We start from the raw sequence: 15,458 nt of genomic DNA, 5'->3' as shown, positions 1-15,458 counted from the left end.
ACAACTGCACAACCCTAAACCCTAAAACATGACCCATTACACAAAACAAGCTCCACTTCACTACCCTAAACCCTAAATCTACCCCCTGCACAACCCCTACACTGCACAAACACCACTTCAATACCCTAAACCATAAAACATTACTCCCAGCACGACCCCCTAAAGTACCCAAACACCACTGCACTACCCTAAAACACGACCACCTACACTACACAAACACCACTGCACTACTCTAAATCCTAAAACACTACCCCAGCACGACCCCCTACACTACACAAACACCACTGCACTTCCCTAATCCCTAAAACCCTACCCCCAGCACGACCCCCTACACTACCCAAACATCACTGCACTATACTAAACCCTAAATCCACCCCAGTAAAACCCCTTACAATACACAAACACCATTGCACTACGTTAAACCCTACATCTACCCCCAGCACAACCCCCTACACTACACAAACACAACTGCACTACCCTACATCCTAAAACACTACCCCCAGCATGACTCCCTACACTACACAAACACCACTGCATGACCCTAAATCCAAAAACACTACCCCCAGCATGACTCCCTACACTACCCAAACACCACTGCACTACCCTAAACCCTAAAACACTACCCCCAGCGCGCCCCCTACACTACACAAACTCCACTGCACTACCATAAACGCTAAAACACTACCCCCAGCTCAACCCCCTACACTACACAAACACTACTGCACTGTCCTAAACCCTAAAACACTACCCCCAGCACGGCTCCTACACTACACAAACACCACTGCGCTGCCCTAAACCCTAAAACACTTCCCCCAGCATGACCCCCTACACTACCCAAACATCACTGCATTACCCTAAACCCGAAAACACGACCCCCTACACTACACAAGCACCACTGCTCTACTCTAAACCCTAAAACACTGCCCCAGCACGACCTCCTACAATACACAAACACCTCTGCACTACCCTAAAACACTACCCCAGTACGATCCCCTACACTACGCAAACACCACTGCGCTGCCCCAAGCCCTAAAACACTTCCACCATCACGATCCCCAAACACTACCCAAACACCACTGCACTGCCCTAAACCCTAAAACCCTACCCCAGTGCGACCCCCACCACTAGCCAAACACCACTGCACTAACCTAAACCCTAAACAATTACCCCTAGCACGATCCCCTACACTACCCAAACACCACTGAACTACCCTAAACCGTACATCTACCCCAGCACAACCCCCTACAATGCACCAATATCACTGCACTACCCTACACCTTAAAACACTACCCCCAGCACAACCCCCTACACTACACAAACACCACTGCACTACCCTAAACCAAAAAACACTTACCCCAGCACAACCCCTACACCATACAAACACCACTGCACTACCCTAAACTCTAAAACACTACCCCCAGCTTGACCCCCTACTCTACACAAACACAACTGCACTACTCTAAACCCTAAAACCCTACCCACAGAGAGACCCCTACACTACACAAACACTACTGCACTACCCTTAACCCTAAAACTCTATCCGAAGCACAACCCCCTACACAACACAATCACCACTGTACTACCCTAAACCCTAAACACTACCCCCAGCACGACACCCTTCACTACCCAAACACAACTGCACAACCCTAAACCCAAAAACACTACCCCCAGCACGACCCCCTACACTACCCAAACACCACGGCACTACCCTAAACCCTAAAACATGACCCATTACACAAAACAAGCTCCACTTCACTACCCTAAACCCTAAATCTACCCCCTGCACAACCCCCTACACTGCACAAACACCACTTCAATACCCTAAACCATAAAACATTACTCCCAGCACGACCCCCTAAAGTACCCAAACACCACTGCACTACCCTAAAACACGACCACCTACACTACACAAACACCACTGCATTACCCTAAACCCTAAAACACGACCCCCTACACTACACAAGCACCACTGCTCTACTCTAAACCCTAAAACACTACCCCAGCATGACCTCCTACACTACACAAACACCTCTGCACTGCCCTAAAACACTACCCCCAGTACAACTCCCTACACTACCCAAACACCACTGCGCTGCCCTAAACCCTAAAAGACTTCCACCATCACGATCCGCAAAAACACTACCCAAACACCACTGCACTGCCCTAAACCCTAAAACCCTACCCCCAGCGCGACTGCCTACACTAACCAAACACCCCTGCACTATCCTAAACCCTAAATCCACCCTAGGACGACCCCCTACACTACACAAACACCACTGCAGTACCCTAAACCCTAAAACACTGCCCCAGAACATCCCATTATACTACACAAACACCACTGCACTGCCCTAAACCCTAAAACACTACCCCCAGCATGACACCCTATGCTACACAAACACCACTGCACTACCCAAAACACTAAAACACTACCCCCAGCGTGACCCCCTATAACTACACAAACACCACTGCACTATCCTAAACCCTAAATCTACCCACAGCATGAACCCCTACACTATCCAAACACCACTGCAGTACACTAAACACTAAAACACTACCCCAAACACAACCCCATACAATACCCAAACACCACTGCACTGCTCTAAACCATAAAAAACTACCCCCGGCATGAACCCCTACACTACACAAACACCACTGCACTGCCCTAAACCCTAAAACACTACCCCCAGCACGACCCTCTACATTACCCAAACACAACTGCACTGCCCTAAAACACTACCCCAGGCATGACCCCCTACACTACAAAAATACAACTGCACTACCCTGAACCCTAAACACACTACCCACAGCAAGACCCCCTACACTGCACAAACACCACTGCACTACCCTAAACCCCAAAACACTACCCCAGCATGAATCCCTATACTACACAAAAACTACTGCACTACCAAAAACACTAAAACACTACCCCCAGCATGAACCCCTATACTACACAAACACCACTGCACTACCCTTAACCCTAAAACTCTACCCCAAGCACGACCCCCTAGACAACACAAACACCACTGTACTACCCTAAACCCTAAAACACTACCCCCAGCACGAAACCCTTCACTACCCAAACACAACTGCACTACCCTAAACCCAAAAACACTACCCCCAGCACAACCCCCTACACTACCCAAACACCACTGCACTACCCTAAACCCTAAAACATGACCCACTACACTACACAAACACCACTGCACTACACTAAACCCTAAAACACTACCCCCAGCATAACCCCCTACACTATATAAACACCACGGCACTACCCTAAACTCTAAACCACTACCCCCTACACTACACAAACACCACTTCACTACCCTAAACCCTAAACCACCACCCCAAGCATGACCCCCTACACTGCACAAACACTACTGCAATACCCTAAACCCTTAAACACTACCCCAAAACTAGCCCAATACTACACAAACACCACTGCACTACCCTAAACCTTAAAACAATACCCCCAGCTTGACCCCTACACTACAAAAACACCACTGCACTACCCTAAACCCTAAAACTCTACCCCCAGCATGACCCACTACACTACCACAACACCACTGCACTACCCTAAACCCTAAAACACTACCCCCAGAACTACCCCCAATACTAGACAAACCCCACTGCACTACCCTAAACCGTATAACACTACCAACAGCAGTACCCCCCTACACCACTGCACTACCCTAAACCCTAAAACACTACCCTCAGCATGACCCCCTACACTGCACAAACACCACGGCACTATCCTAAAACACTACCACCAGCAATACCCCTACACTACCCAAATACAACTGCACTACCCTAAACCCTAAAACACTACCCCCAGCATGACCCCCTGCACTACCCTACTGCACTACCCTAAACCCTAAAACACTACCCCCAGCATGACCCCTTATACTATCCAAACACCACTGCACTGCCCTACTCCCTAAAACCCTACCCCCAGCACAACCCCCTACACTACCCAAACATCACTGCACTATCCAAAACCCTGAATCTACCCCAGTATGACCCCCTTCACTACACAAACACCACTGCACTACCCTACACCCTAAAACACTACCCCCAGCATGACCCCCTACACTACAGAAACATCACTGCACTACCCTAAACCCTAAACACTACCCCCAGCATGACCCCCTACACTACCCAAACACCACTGCACTACCCTAAACCCTAAAACACTACCCCCATCGCAACCCCCTACACTACAAAAACACCACTGCACTACCCTAAACCCTAAAACACTACCCCCAGCACTACCCCCTACACTACCCAAACACGAATGCACTACCCTAAACCATTACCCCAGCACGATCCCCTACACTTCCCAAACACCACTGCTCTACCGTAAACCCTACATCTACCCCCAGCACAACCCCCGACACTACACCAACACCACTGCACTACCCTACACCCTAAAACACTACCCCCAGCACGACCCCCTACACTACACAAACACCACTGCACTACCCTAAACCCTAAAACACTACCCCAGCCTGACCCCCTTTACTACCCAAACACCACTCGCCTACCCTAAACCTTAAAACACTTACCCCAGCACGACTCCCTACACCACACAAACACCACTGCACTAACCTAAACCCTAAAACACTACACCCAGCACAACCCCCTATACTACCCAAATACCACTCCACTACCCTTAAACCTAAAACACTACCCCCAGCACGACCCCTTACGCTACCCAAACAACACTGCACTACCCTAAACCCTAAAACACTACCCCCAGCATGACCCCCTACACTACAGAAACATCACTGCACTACCCTAAACCCTAAACACTACCCCCAGCGTGACCCCCTACACTACCCAAACACCACTGCACTACCCTAAACCCTAAAACACTACCCCCAGCGCAACCCCCTACACTACACAAACACCACTGCACTACCCTCAACCCTAAAACACTACCCCCAGCAGTACCCCCTACACTACCCAAACACGAATGCACTACCCTAAACCAATACCCCAGCACGATCCCCTACACTTCCCAAACACCACTGCACTACCGTAAACCCTACATCTACCCCCAGCACAACCCCCGACACTACACCAATACCACTGCACTACCCTACACCCTAAAACACTACCCCCAGCACGACCCCCTACACTACACAAACACCACTGCACTACCCTAAACCCTAAAACACTACCCCAGCCTGACCGCCTTTACTACCCAAACACCACTCGCCTATTAAACCCTAAAACACTTACCCCAGCACGACTCCCTACACCACACAAACACCACTGCACTAACCTAAACCCTAAAACACTACACCCAGCACAACCCCCTATACTACCCAAATACCACTCCACTACCCTAAATCCTAAAACACTACCCCAAGCACGACCCCTTATGCTACCCAAACACCACTGCACTACCCTAAACCCTAAAACACTACTCCCAGCACTACCCCTACACTACCCAAACACCACTGTACTACCCTAAGCCCTAAAACATTACTCCTAGAACTACCCCCTAATACTACACATACACATCTGCACTACCCTAAACCCTAAAACAATACCCCCAGCAGTTCCCTATACACTATCCAACACCACTGCACTACCCTAAACCCTAAAACACTGCACCCAGCATGACAACCTACACTACACAAACTACACGGCACTACCCTAAACCCTAAAACACTACCCCCAGCAGTACTCGCTACACTACCCAAACACACCTGCACTACCCGAAACCCTAAAACACTATCCCCAGAATGAGCCCTTACATTACCCAAACAACACTGCACTACCCTAAACCCTAAAGCACAACCCCCTGCACTACACAAACACCACTGCTCTACCCTAAACCCTAAAACACTACCCCAAGTACGACCCCCTACACTACCCAAACATCACTGCATTACCCTAAACCCGAAAACACGACCCCCTACACTACACAAGCACCACTTCTATACTCTAAACCCTAAAACACTACCCCAGCACGACCTCCTACTCTACACAAACACCTCTGCACTGCCCTAAAACACTACTCCCAGTACGACCCCCTACACTACCCAAACACCAATGCGCTATCCTAAGCCCTAAAACCCTACCCCCAGGGCGACCCCCTACACTTGCAAAACACCACTGCACTATCCTAAAACATAAATATACCCTAGCACGACCCCCTACACTACACAAACACCACTGCAGTACCCTAAACCCTAAAACACTACCCCCAGCATGATACCCTACACTACACAAACACCACTGCACTCCCCTACTGCACTACCCTAAACCCTAAAACACGACCCCCAGCATAACCCCCTACACTACCCAAATACCACTGCACTACCCTAATCACTAAAACACGACCCTCTACACTACACAAACACCACTGCTCTACCCTAAAATCTAAAACACTACTCCCAGCACGACCCCCTACACTACCCAAACATCACTGCATTACCCAAAACACTAAAACACGTCCCCCTACACTACACAAGCACCACTGCTCTACTCTAAACCCTAAAACACTACCCTCAGCATGACCCCCTATACTACCAAAACACCACTGCACTACCCAAACCCTAAAACACTATGCCAGCATGAACCCCTATACTACACAAACACCACTGCACTACCCTAAACCCTAAACCACTACCCCCAGCATGAACCCCTATACTAAACAAACACCACTGCACTACCCTAAACCCTAAAACACTACCCCAAGCACGAGCCTCTACACTACACAAACACCACTGTACTACCCTAAACCCTAAAACACTAACCCCAGCACGACCCTCTTCACTACCCAAACTGAATTGCACTACCCTAATCCGAAAAACACTACCCCCAGCACGACCCAAACACAACTGCACTACAGTAAACCCTAAAACACAACCCCCTATACTACACAAACACCACTGCACTACCCTAAATCCTAAAACACTACCCCCAGCACTACACAAACACCACAGCACTGCCCTAAACCCTAAAAAACTATCCCAGCACTACCCCTATACTACCCAACCACCACTGCACTACGCCAAACCCTGAAACACTACCCCCAGCATGACCCTCCACACTACCCACACACCACTGCACAACCCTAAACCCTAAACCATTACCCCTAGCACGATCCCCTACACTACCCAAACACCACTGAACTACCCTAAACCCTACATCTACCCCAGCACAACCCCCTACACTACACCAATACCACTGCACTACCCTACACCTTAAAACACTACCCCAGCACGATCACCTACACTACACAAACACCACTGCACTACCCTAAACCCAAAAACGCTTACCCCAGCACAACTCCTACACTACCCAAACACCACTGCAGTACCCTAAACCCTAAAACACTACCCCCAGCCTGACCCCCTACACTACACAAACACCACTGCACTACCCTAAACCCTAAATCTACCCATAGCATGACCTCCTACACTACTCAAACACCACTGCAGTACACTAAACGCTAAAAACTACCCCCAGCACACACCCCTACAATACCCAAACACCACTGAACTGCCCTAAACACTAAAACACTACCCCCGGCATGACCCCCTACACTACACAAACACCACTGCACTGCCCTAACCTCTAAAACACTACCCCCAGCTTGACCCCCTACTCTACACAAACACAACTGCAATACCCTAAACCCTAAAACACTACCCCAGCACGACACTCTACATTACCCAAACACCACTGCACTGTCCTAAAACTTTACCCCCAGCATGACCCCCTACACTACACAAATACCACTGCACTGCCCTAAACTCTAAAACACTACCCCCAGCTTGACCCCCTACTCTACACGAACACAACTGCACTACCCTAAACCATAAAACACTACCCACAGCAAGACCCCCTATAAAAAACAAACACCGCTGCACTACCCTAAACCCTAAAACAGTACCCCAGCATGAACCCTTATACTACACAAACACCACTGCACTACCCAAAACCCTAAAAAACTACCCCCAGCATGAACCCCTATACTACACATACACTACTGCACTACCCTTAACCCTAAAACTCTATCCCAAGCACGTCCCCCTACACAACACAAACACCACTGTACTACCCTAAACCCTAAAACCCTACCCCCAGCACGACACCCTACACTACCCAAACACCACTGCACTACCCTAAACCATGACCCATTACACAAAACAAGCTCCACTGCACTACCCTAAACCCTAAATATACCCCCTGCACAACCCCGTACAATGCACAAACACCACTTCAATACCCTAAACCATAAAACATTACTCCAAGCACGACCCCCTATACTACACAAACACCACTTCACTACCCTAAAACATGACCACCTACACTACACAAACACCACTGCACTACCCTAAACCCTAAAACACTAACCCCAGCACGACCCCCTATACTACACAAACACCACTTCACTTCCCTAATCCCTAAAACCCTACCCCCAGCACGACCCCCTACACTACCTAAACATCACTGCACTATACTAAACCCTTAATCTACCCCAGTAAAACCCCTTACAATACACAAACACCATTGCACTACCTTAAACCCTACATCTACCCCCAGCACAACCCCCTACACTGCACAAACACAACTGCACTACCCTACACCCTCAAACACTACCCTCAGCATGCCCCCTACACTACAGAAACACCACTGCATGACCCTAAATCCTAAAACACTATCCCCAGAATGAGCCCTTACATTACCCAAACAACACTGCACTACCCTAAACCCTAAAGCACAACCCCCTGCACTACACAAACACCACTGCTCTACCCTAAACCCTAAAACACTACCCCAAGTACGACCCCCTACACTACCCAAACATCACTGCATTACCCTAAACCCGAAAACACGACCCCCTACACTACACAAGCACCACTTCTATACTCTAAACCCTAAAACACTACCCCAGCACGACCTCCTACTCTACACAAACACCTCTGCACTGCCCTAAAACACTACTCCCAGTACGACCCCCTACACTACCCAAACACCAATGCGCTATCCTAAGCCCTAAAACCCTACCCCCAGGGCGACCCCCTACACTTGCAAAACACCACTGCACTATCCTAAAACATAAATATACCCTAGCACGACCCCCTACACTACACAAACACCACTGCAGTACCCTAAACCCTAAAACACTACCCCCAGCATGATACCCTACACTACACAAACACCACTGCACTCCCCTACTGCACTACCCTAAACCCTAAAACACGACCCCCAGCATAACCCCCTACACTACCCAAATACCACTGCACTACCCTAATCCCTAAAACACGACCCTCTACACTACACAAACACCACTGCTCTACCCTAAAATCTAAAACACTACTCCCAGCACGACCCCCTACACTACCCAAACATCACTGCATTACCCAAAACACTAAAACACGTCCCCCTACACTACACAAGCACCACTGCTCTACTCTAAACCCTAAAACACTACCCTCAGCATGACCCCCTATACTACCAAAACACCACTGCACTACCCAAACCCTAAAACACTATGCCAGCATGAACCCCTATACTACACAAACACCACTGCACTACCCTAAACCCTAAACCACTACCCCCAGCATGAACCCCTATACTAAACAAACACCACTGCACTACCCTAAACCCTAAAACACTACCCCAAGCACGAGCCTCTACACCACTGTACTACCCTAAACCCTAAAACACTAACCCCAGCACGACCCTCTTCACTACCCAAACTGAATTGCACTACCCTAATCCGAAAAACACTACCCCCAGCACGACCCAAACACAACTGCACTACCGTAAACCCTAAAACACAACCCCCTATACTACACAAACACCACTGCACTACCCTAAATCCTAAAACACTACCCCCAGCACTACACAAACACCACAGCACTGCCCTAAACCCTAAAAAACTATCCCAGCACTACCCCTATACTACCCAACCACCACTGCACTACGCCAAACCCTGAAACACTACCCCCAGCATGACCCTCCACACTACCCACACACCACTGCACAACCCTAAACCCTAAACCATTACCCCTAGCACGATCCCCTACACTACCCAAACACCACTGAACTACCCTAAACCCTACATCTACCCCAGCACAACCCCCTACACTACACCAATACCACTGCACTACCCTACACCTTAAAACACTACCCCAGCACGATCACCTACACTACACAAACACCACTGCACTACCCTAAACCCAAAAACGCTTACCCCAGCACAACTCCTACACTACCCAAACACCACTGCAGTACCCTAAACCCTAAAACACTACCCCCAGCCTGACCCCCTACACTACACAAACACCACTGCACTACCCTAAACCCTAAATCTACCCATAGCATGACCTCCTACACTACTCAAACACCACTGCAGTACACTAAACGCTAAAAACTACCCCCAGCACACACCCCTACAATACCCAAACACCACTGAACTGCCCTAAACACTAAAACACTACCCCCGGCATGACCCCCTACACTACACAAACACCACTGCACTGCCCTAACCTCTAAAACACTACCCCCAGCTTGACCCCCTACTCTACACAAACACAACTGCAATACCCTAAACCCTAAAACACTACCCCAGCACGACACTCTACATTACCCAAACACCACTGCACTGTCCTAAAACTTTACCCCCAGCATGACCCCCTACACTACACAAATACCACTGCACTGCCCTAAACTCTAAAACACTACCCCCAGCTTGACCCCCTACTCTACACGAACACAACTGCACTACCCTAAACCATAAAACACTACCCACAGCAAGACCCCCTATAAAAAACAAACACCGCTGCACTACCCTAAACCCTAAAACAGTACCCCAGCATGAACCCTTATACTACACAAACACCACTGCACTACCCAAAACCCTAAAAAACTACCCCCAGCATGAACCCCTATACTACACATACACTACTGCACTACCCTTAACCCTAAAACTCTATCCCAAGCACGTCCCCCTACACAACACAAACACCACTGTACTACCCTAAACCCTAAAACCCTACCCCCAGCACGACACCCTACACTACCCAAACACCACTGCACTACCCTAAACCATGACCCATTACACAAAACAAGCTCCACTGCACTACCCTAAACCCTAAATATACCCCCTGCACAACCCCGTACAATGCACAAACACCACTTCAATACCCTAAACCATAAAACATTACTCCAAGCACGACCCCCTATACTACACAAACACCACTTCACTACCCTAAAACATGACCACCTACACTACACAAACACCACTGCACTACCCTAAACCCTAAAACACTAACCCCAGCACGACCCCCTATACTACACAAACACCACTTCACTTCCCTAATCCCTAAAACCCTACCCCCAGCACGACCCCCTACACTACCTAAACATCACTGCACTATACTAAACCCTTAATCTACCCCAGTAAAACCCCTTACAATACACAAACACCATTGCACTACCTTAAACCCTACATCTACCCCCAGCACAACCCCCTACACTGCACAAACACAACTGCACTACCCTACACCCTCAAACACTACCCTCAGCATGCCCCCTACACTACAGAAACACCACTGCATGACCCTAAATCCTAAAACACTATCCCCAGAATGAGCCCTTACATTACCCAAACAACACTGCACTACCCTAAACCCTAAAGCACAACCCCCTGCACTACACAAACACCACTGCTCTACCCTAAACCCTAAAACACTACCCCAAGTACGACCCCCTACACTACCCAAACATCACTGCATTACCCTAAACCCGAAAACACGACCCCCTACACTACACAAGCACCACTTCTATACTCTAAACCCTAAAACACTACCCCAGCACGACCTCCTACTCTACACAAACACCTCTGCACTGCCCTAAAACACTACTCCCAGTACGACCCCCTACACTACCCAAACACCAATGCGCTATCCTAAGCCCTAAAACCCTACCCCCAGGGCGACCCCCTACACTTGCAAAACACCACTGCACTATCCTAAAACATAAATATACCCTAGCACGACCCCCTACACTACACAAACACCACTGCAGTACCCTAAACCCTAAAACACTACCCCCAGCATGATACCCTACACTACACAAACACCACTGCACTCCCCTACTGCACTACCCTAAACCCTAAAACACGACCCCCAGCATAACCCCCTACACTACCCAAATACCACTGCACTACCCTAATCCCTAAAACACGACCCTCTACACTACACAAACACCACTGCTCTACCCTAAAATCTAAAACACTACTCCCAGCACGACCCCCTACACTACCCAAACATCACTGCATTACCCAAAACACTAAAACACGTCCCCCTACACTACACAAGCACCACTGCTCTACTCTAAACCCTAAAACACTACCCTCAGCATGACCCCCTATACTACCAAAACACCACTGCACTACCCAAACCCTAAAACACTATGCCAGCATGAACCCCTATACTACACAAACACCACTGCACTACCCTAAACCCTAAACCACTACCCCCAGCATGAACCCCTATACTAAACAAACACCACTGCACTACCCTAAACCCTAAAACACTACCCCAAGCACGAGCCTCTACACCACTGTACTACCCTAAACCCTAAAACACTAACCCCAGCACGACCCTCTTCACTACCCAAACTGAATTGCACTACCCTAATCCGAAAAACACTACCCCCAGCACGACCCAAACACAACTGCACTACCGTAAACCCTAAAACACAACCCCCTATACTACACAAACACCACTGCACTACCCTAAATCCTAAAACACTACCCCCAGCACTACACAAACACCACAGCACTGCCCTAAACCCTAAAAAACTATCCCAGCACTACCCCTATACTACCCAACCACCACTGCACTACGCCAAACCCTGAAACACTACCCCCAGCACGACCCTCCACTCTACCCACACACCACTGCACAACCCTAAACCCTAAACCATTACCCCTAGCACGATCCCCTACACTACCCAAACACCACTGAACTACCCTAAACCCTACATCTACCCCAGCACAACCCCCTACACTACACCAATACCACTGCACTACCCTACACCTTAAAACACTACCCCCAGCACGATCACCTACACTACAAAAACACCACTGCACTACCCTAAACCCAAAAACGCTTACCCCAGCACAACTCCTACACTACCCAAACACCACTGCAGTACCCTAAACCCTAAAACACTACCCCCAGCCTGACCCCCTACACTACACAAACACCACTGCACTACCCTAAACCCTAAATCTACCCATAGCATGACCTCCTACACTACTCAAACACCACTGCAGTACACTAAACGCTAAAAACTACCCCCAGCACACACCCCTACAATACCCAAACACCACTGAACTGCCCTAAACACTAAAACACTACCCCCGGCATGACCCCCTACACTACACAAACACCACTGCACTGCCCTAACCTCTAAAACACTACCCCCAGCTTGACCCCCTACTCTACACAAACACAACTGCAATACCCTAAACCCTAAAACACTACCCCAGCACGACACTCTACATTACCCAAACACCACTGCACTGTCCTAAAACTTTACCCCCAGCATGACCCCCTACACTACACAAATACCACTGCACTGCCCTAAACTCTAAAACACTACCCCCAGCTTGACCCCCTACTCTACACAAACACAACTGCACTACCCTAAACCATAAAACACTACCCACAGCAAGACCCCCTATAAAAAACAAACACCGCTGCACTACCCTAAACCCTAAAACAGTACCCCAGCATGAACCCTTATACTACACAAACACCACTGCACTACCCAAAACCCTAAAAAACTACCCCCAGCATGAACCCCTATACTACACATACACTACTGCACTACCCTTAACCCTAAAACTCTATCCCAAGCACGTCCCCCTACACAACACAAACACCACTGTACTACCCTAAACCCTAAAACCCTACCCCCAGAACGACACCCTACACTACCCAAACACCACTGCACTACCCTAAACCATGACCCATTACACAAAACAAGCTCCACTGCACTACCCTAAACCCTAAATATACCCCCTGCACAACCCCGTACAATGCACAAACACCACTTCAATACCCTAAACCATAAAACATTACTCCAAGCACGACCCCCTATACTACACAAACACCACTTCACTACCCTAAAACATGACCACCTACACTACACAAACACCACTGCACTACCCTAAACCCTAAAACACTAACCCCAGCACGACCCCCTATACTACACAAACACCACTTCACTTCCCTAATCCCTAAAACCCTACCCCCAGCACGACCCCCTACACTACCTAAACATCACTGCACTATACTAAACCCTTAATCTACCCCAGTAAAACCCCTTACAATACACAAACACCATTGCACTACCTTAAACCCTACATCTACCCCCAGCACAACCCCCTACACTGCACAAACACAACTGCACTACCCTACACCCTCAAACACTACCCTCAGCATGACCCCCTACACTACAGAAACACCACTGCATGACCCTAAATCCAAAAACACTACCCCCAGCATGACTCCCTACACTACCGAAACACCACTGCACTACCCTAAACCCTAAAACACTACCCCCAGCGCGTCCCCCTACACTACACAAACACCACTGCACTACCCCAAACATTAAAACACTACCCCCAGCTCAACCCCCTAAAATACCCAAACACCACTGCACTGCCCTAAACCCTAAAACACTACCCCCGGCTTGACCCCCTACACTACACAAACACTACTGCACTGTCCTAAACCCTAAAACACTACACCCTGCACGACCCCCTACACTACCCAAACACCAATGCGCTGCCCTAAACCCTAAAACACTACCCCCAGCATGACCCCCTACACAACACAAGCACCACTGATCTGCCCTAAAACCTAAAACACTGCCTGCAGCACGACCCCCTACAGTACCCAAACACCACTGCATTACCCTTAACCCTAAATCTACCCCCAGCATTACCCCCTACACTACACAAACACCAATGCACTACCCTAAACCCCAAAACACTACCCCCACCATGACCCCCTATACTACCAAAACACCACTGCACTACCCTAAACCTTAAAACACTACGCCAGCATGAACCCCTATACTACACAAACATCACTTCACTACCCTAAACCCTAAAACACTACCCCAAGCATGAACCCCTATACTACACAAACACCACTGCACTACCCAAAACCCTAAAACACTATCCCAAGTACGCCCCCCTACACTACACAAACACCACTGTACTCCCCTAAACCCTAAAGCACTACCCTCAGCACGACCGTCTTCACTACCCAAACACAACTGCACTACCCTAATCCCAAAAACACTACCCCCAGCACGACCCCCAGCATGACCCAAACAAAACTGCACTACCCTAAACCCTAAAACACTACCCCCTATACTACACAAACACCACGGCACTGCCCTAAGCCCTA

This window comes from Triturus cristatus, chromosome 1_1, assembly GCF_964204655.1.
Source record: "Triturus cristatus chromosome 1_1, aTriCri1.1, whole genome shotgun sequence".
In the NCBI taxonomy this organism is placed as follows: Eukaryota; Metazoa; Chordata; class Amphibia; order Caudata; family Salamandridae; genus Triturus; species Triturus cristatus.
This window is presented reverse-complemented; position numbering follows the sequence as displayed.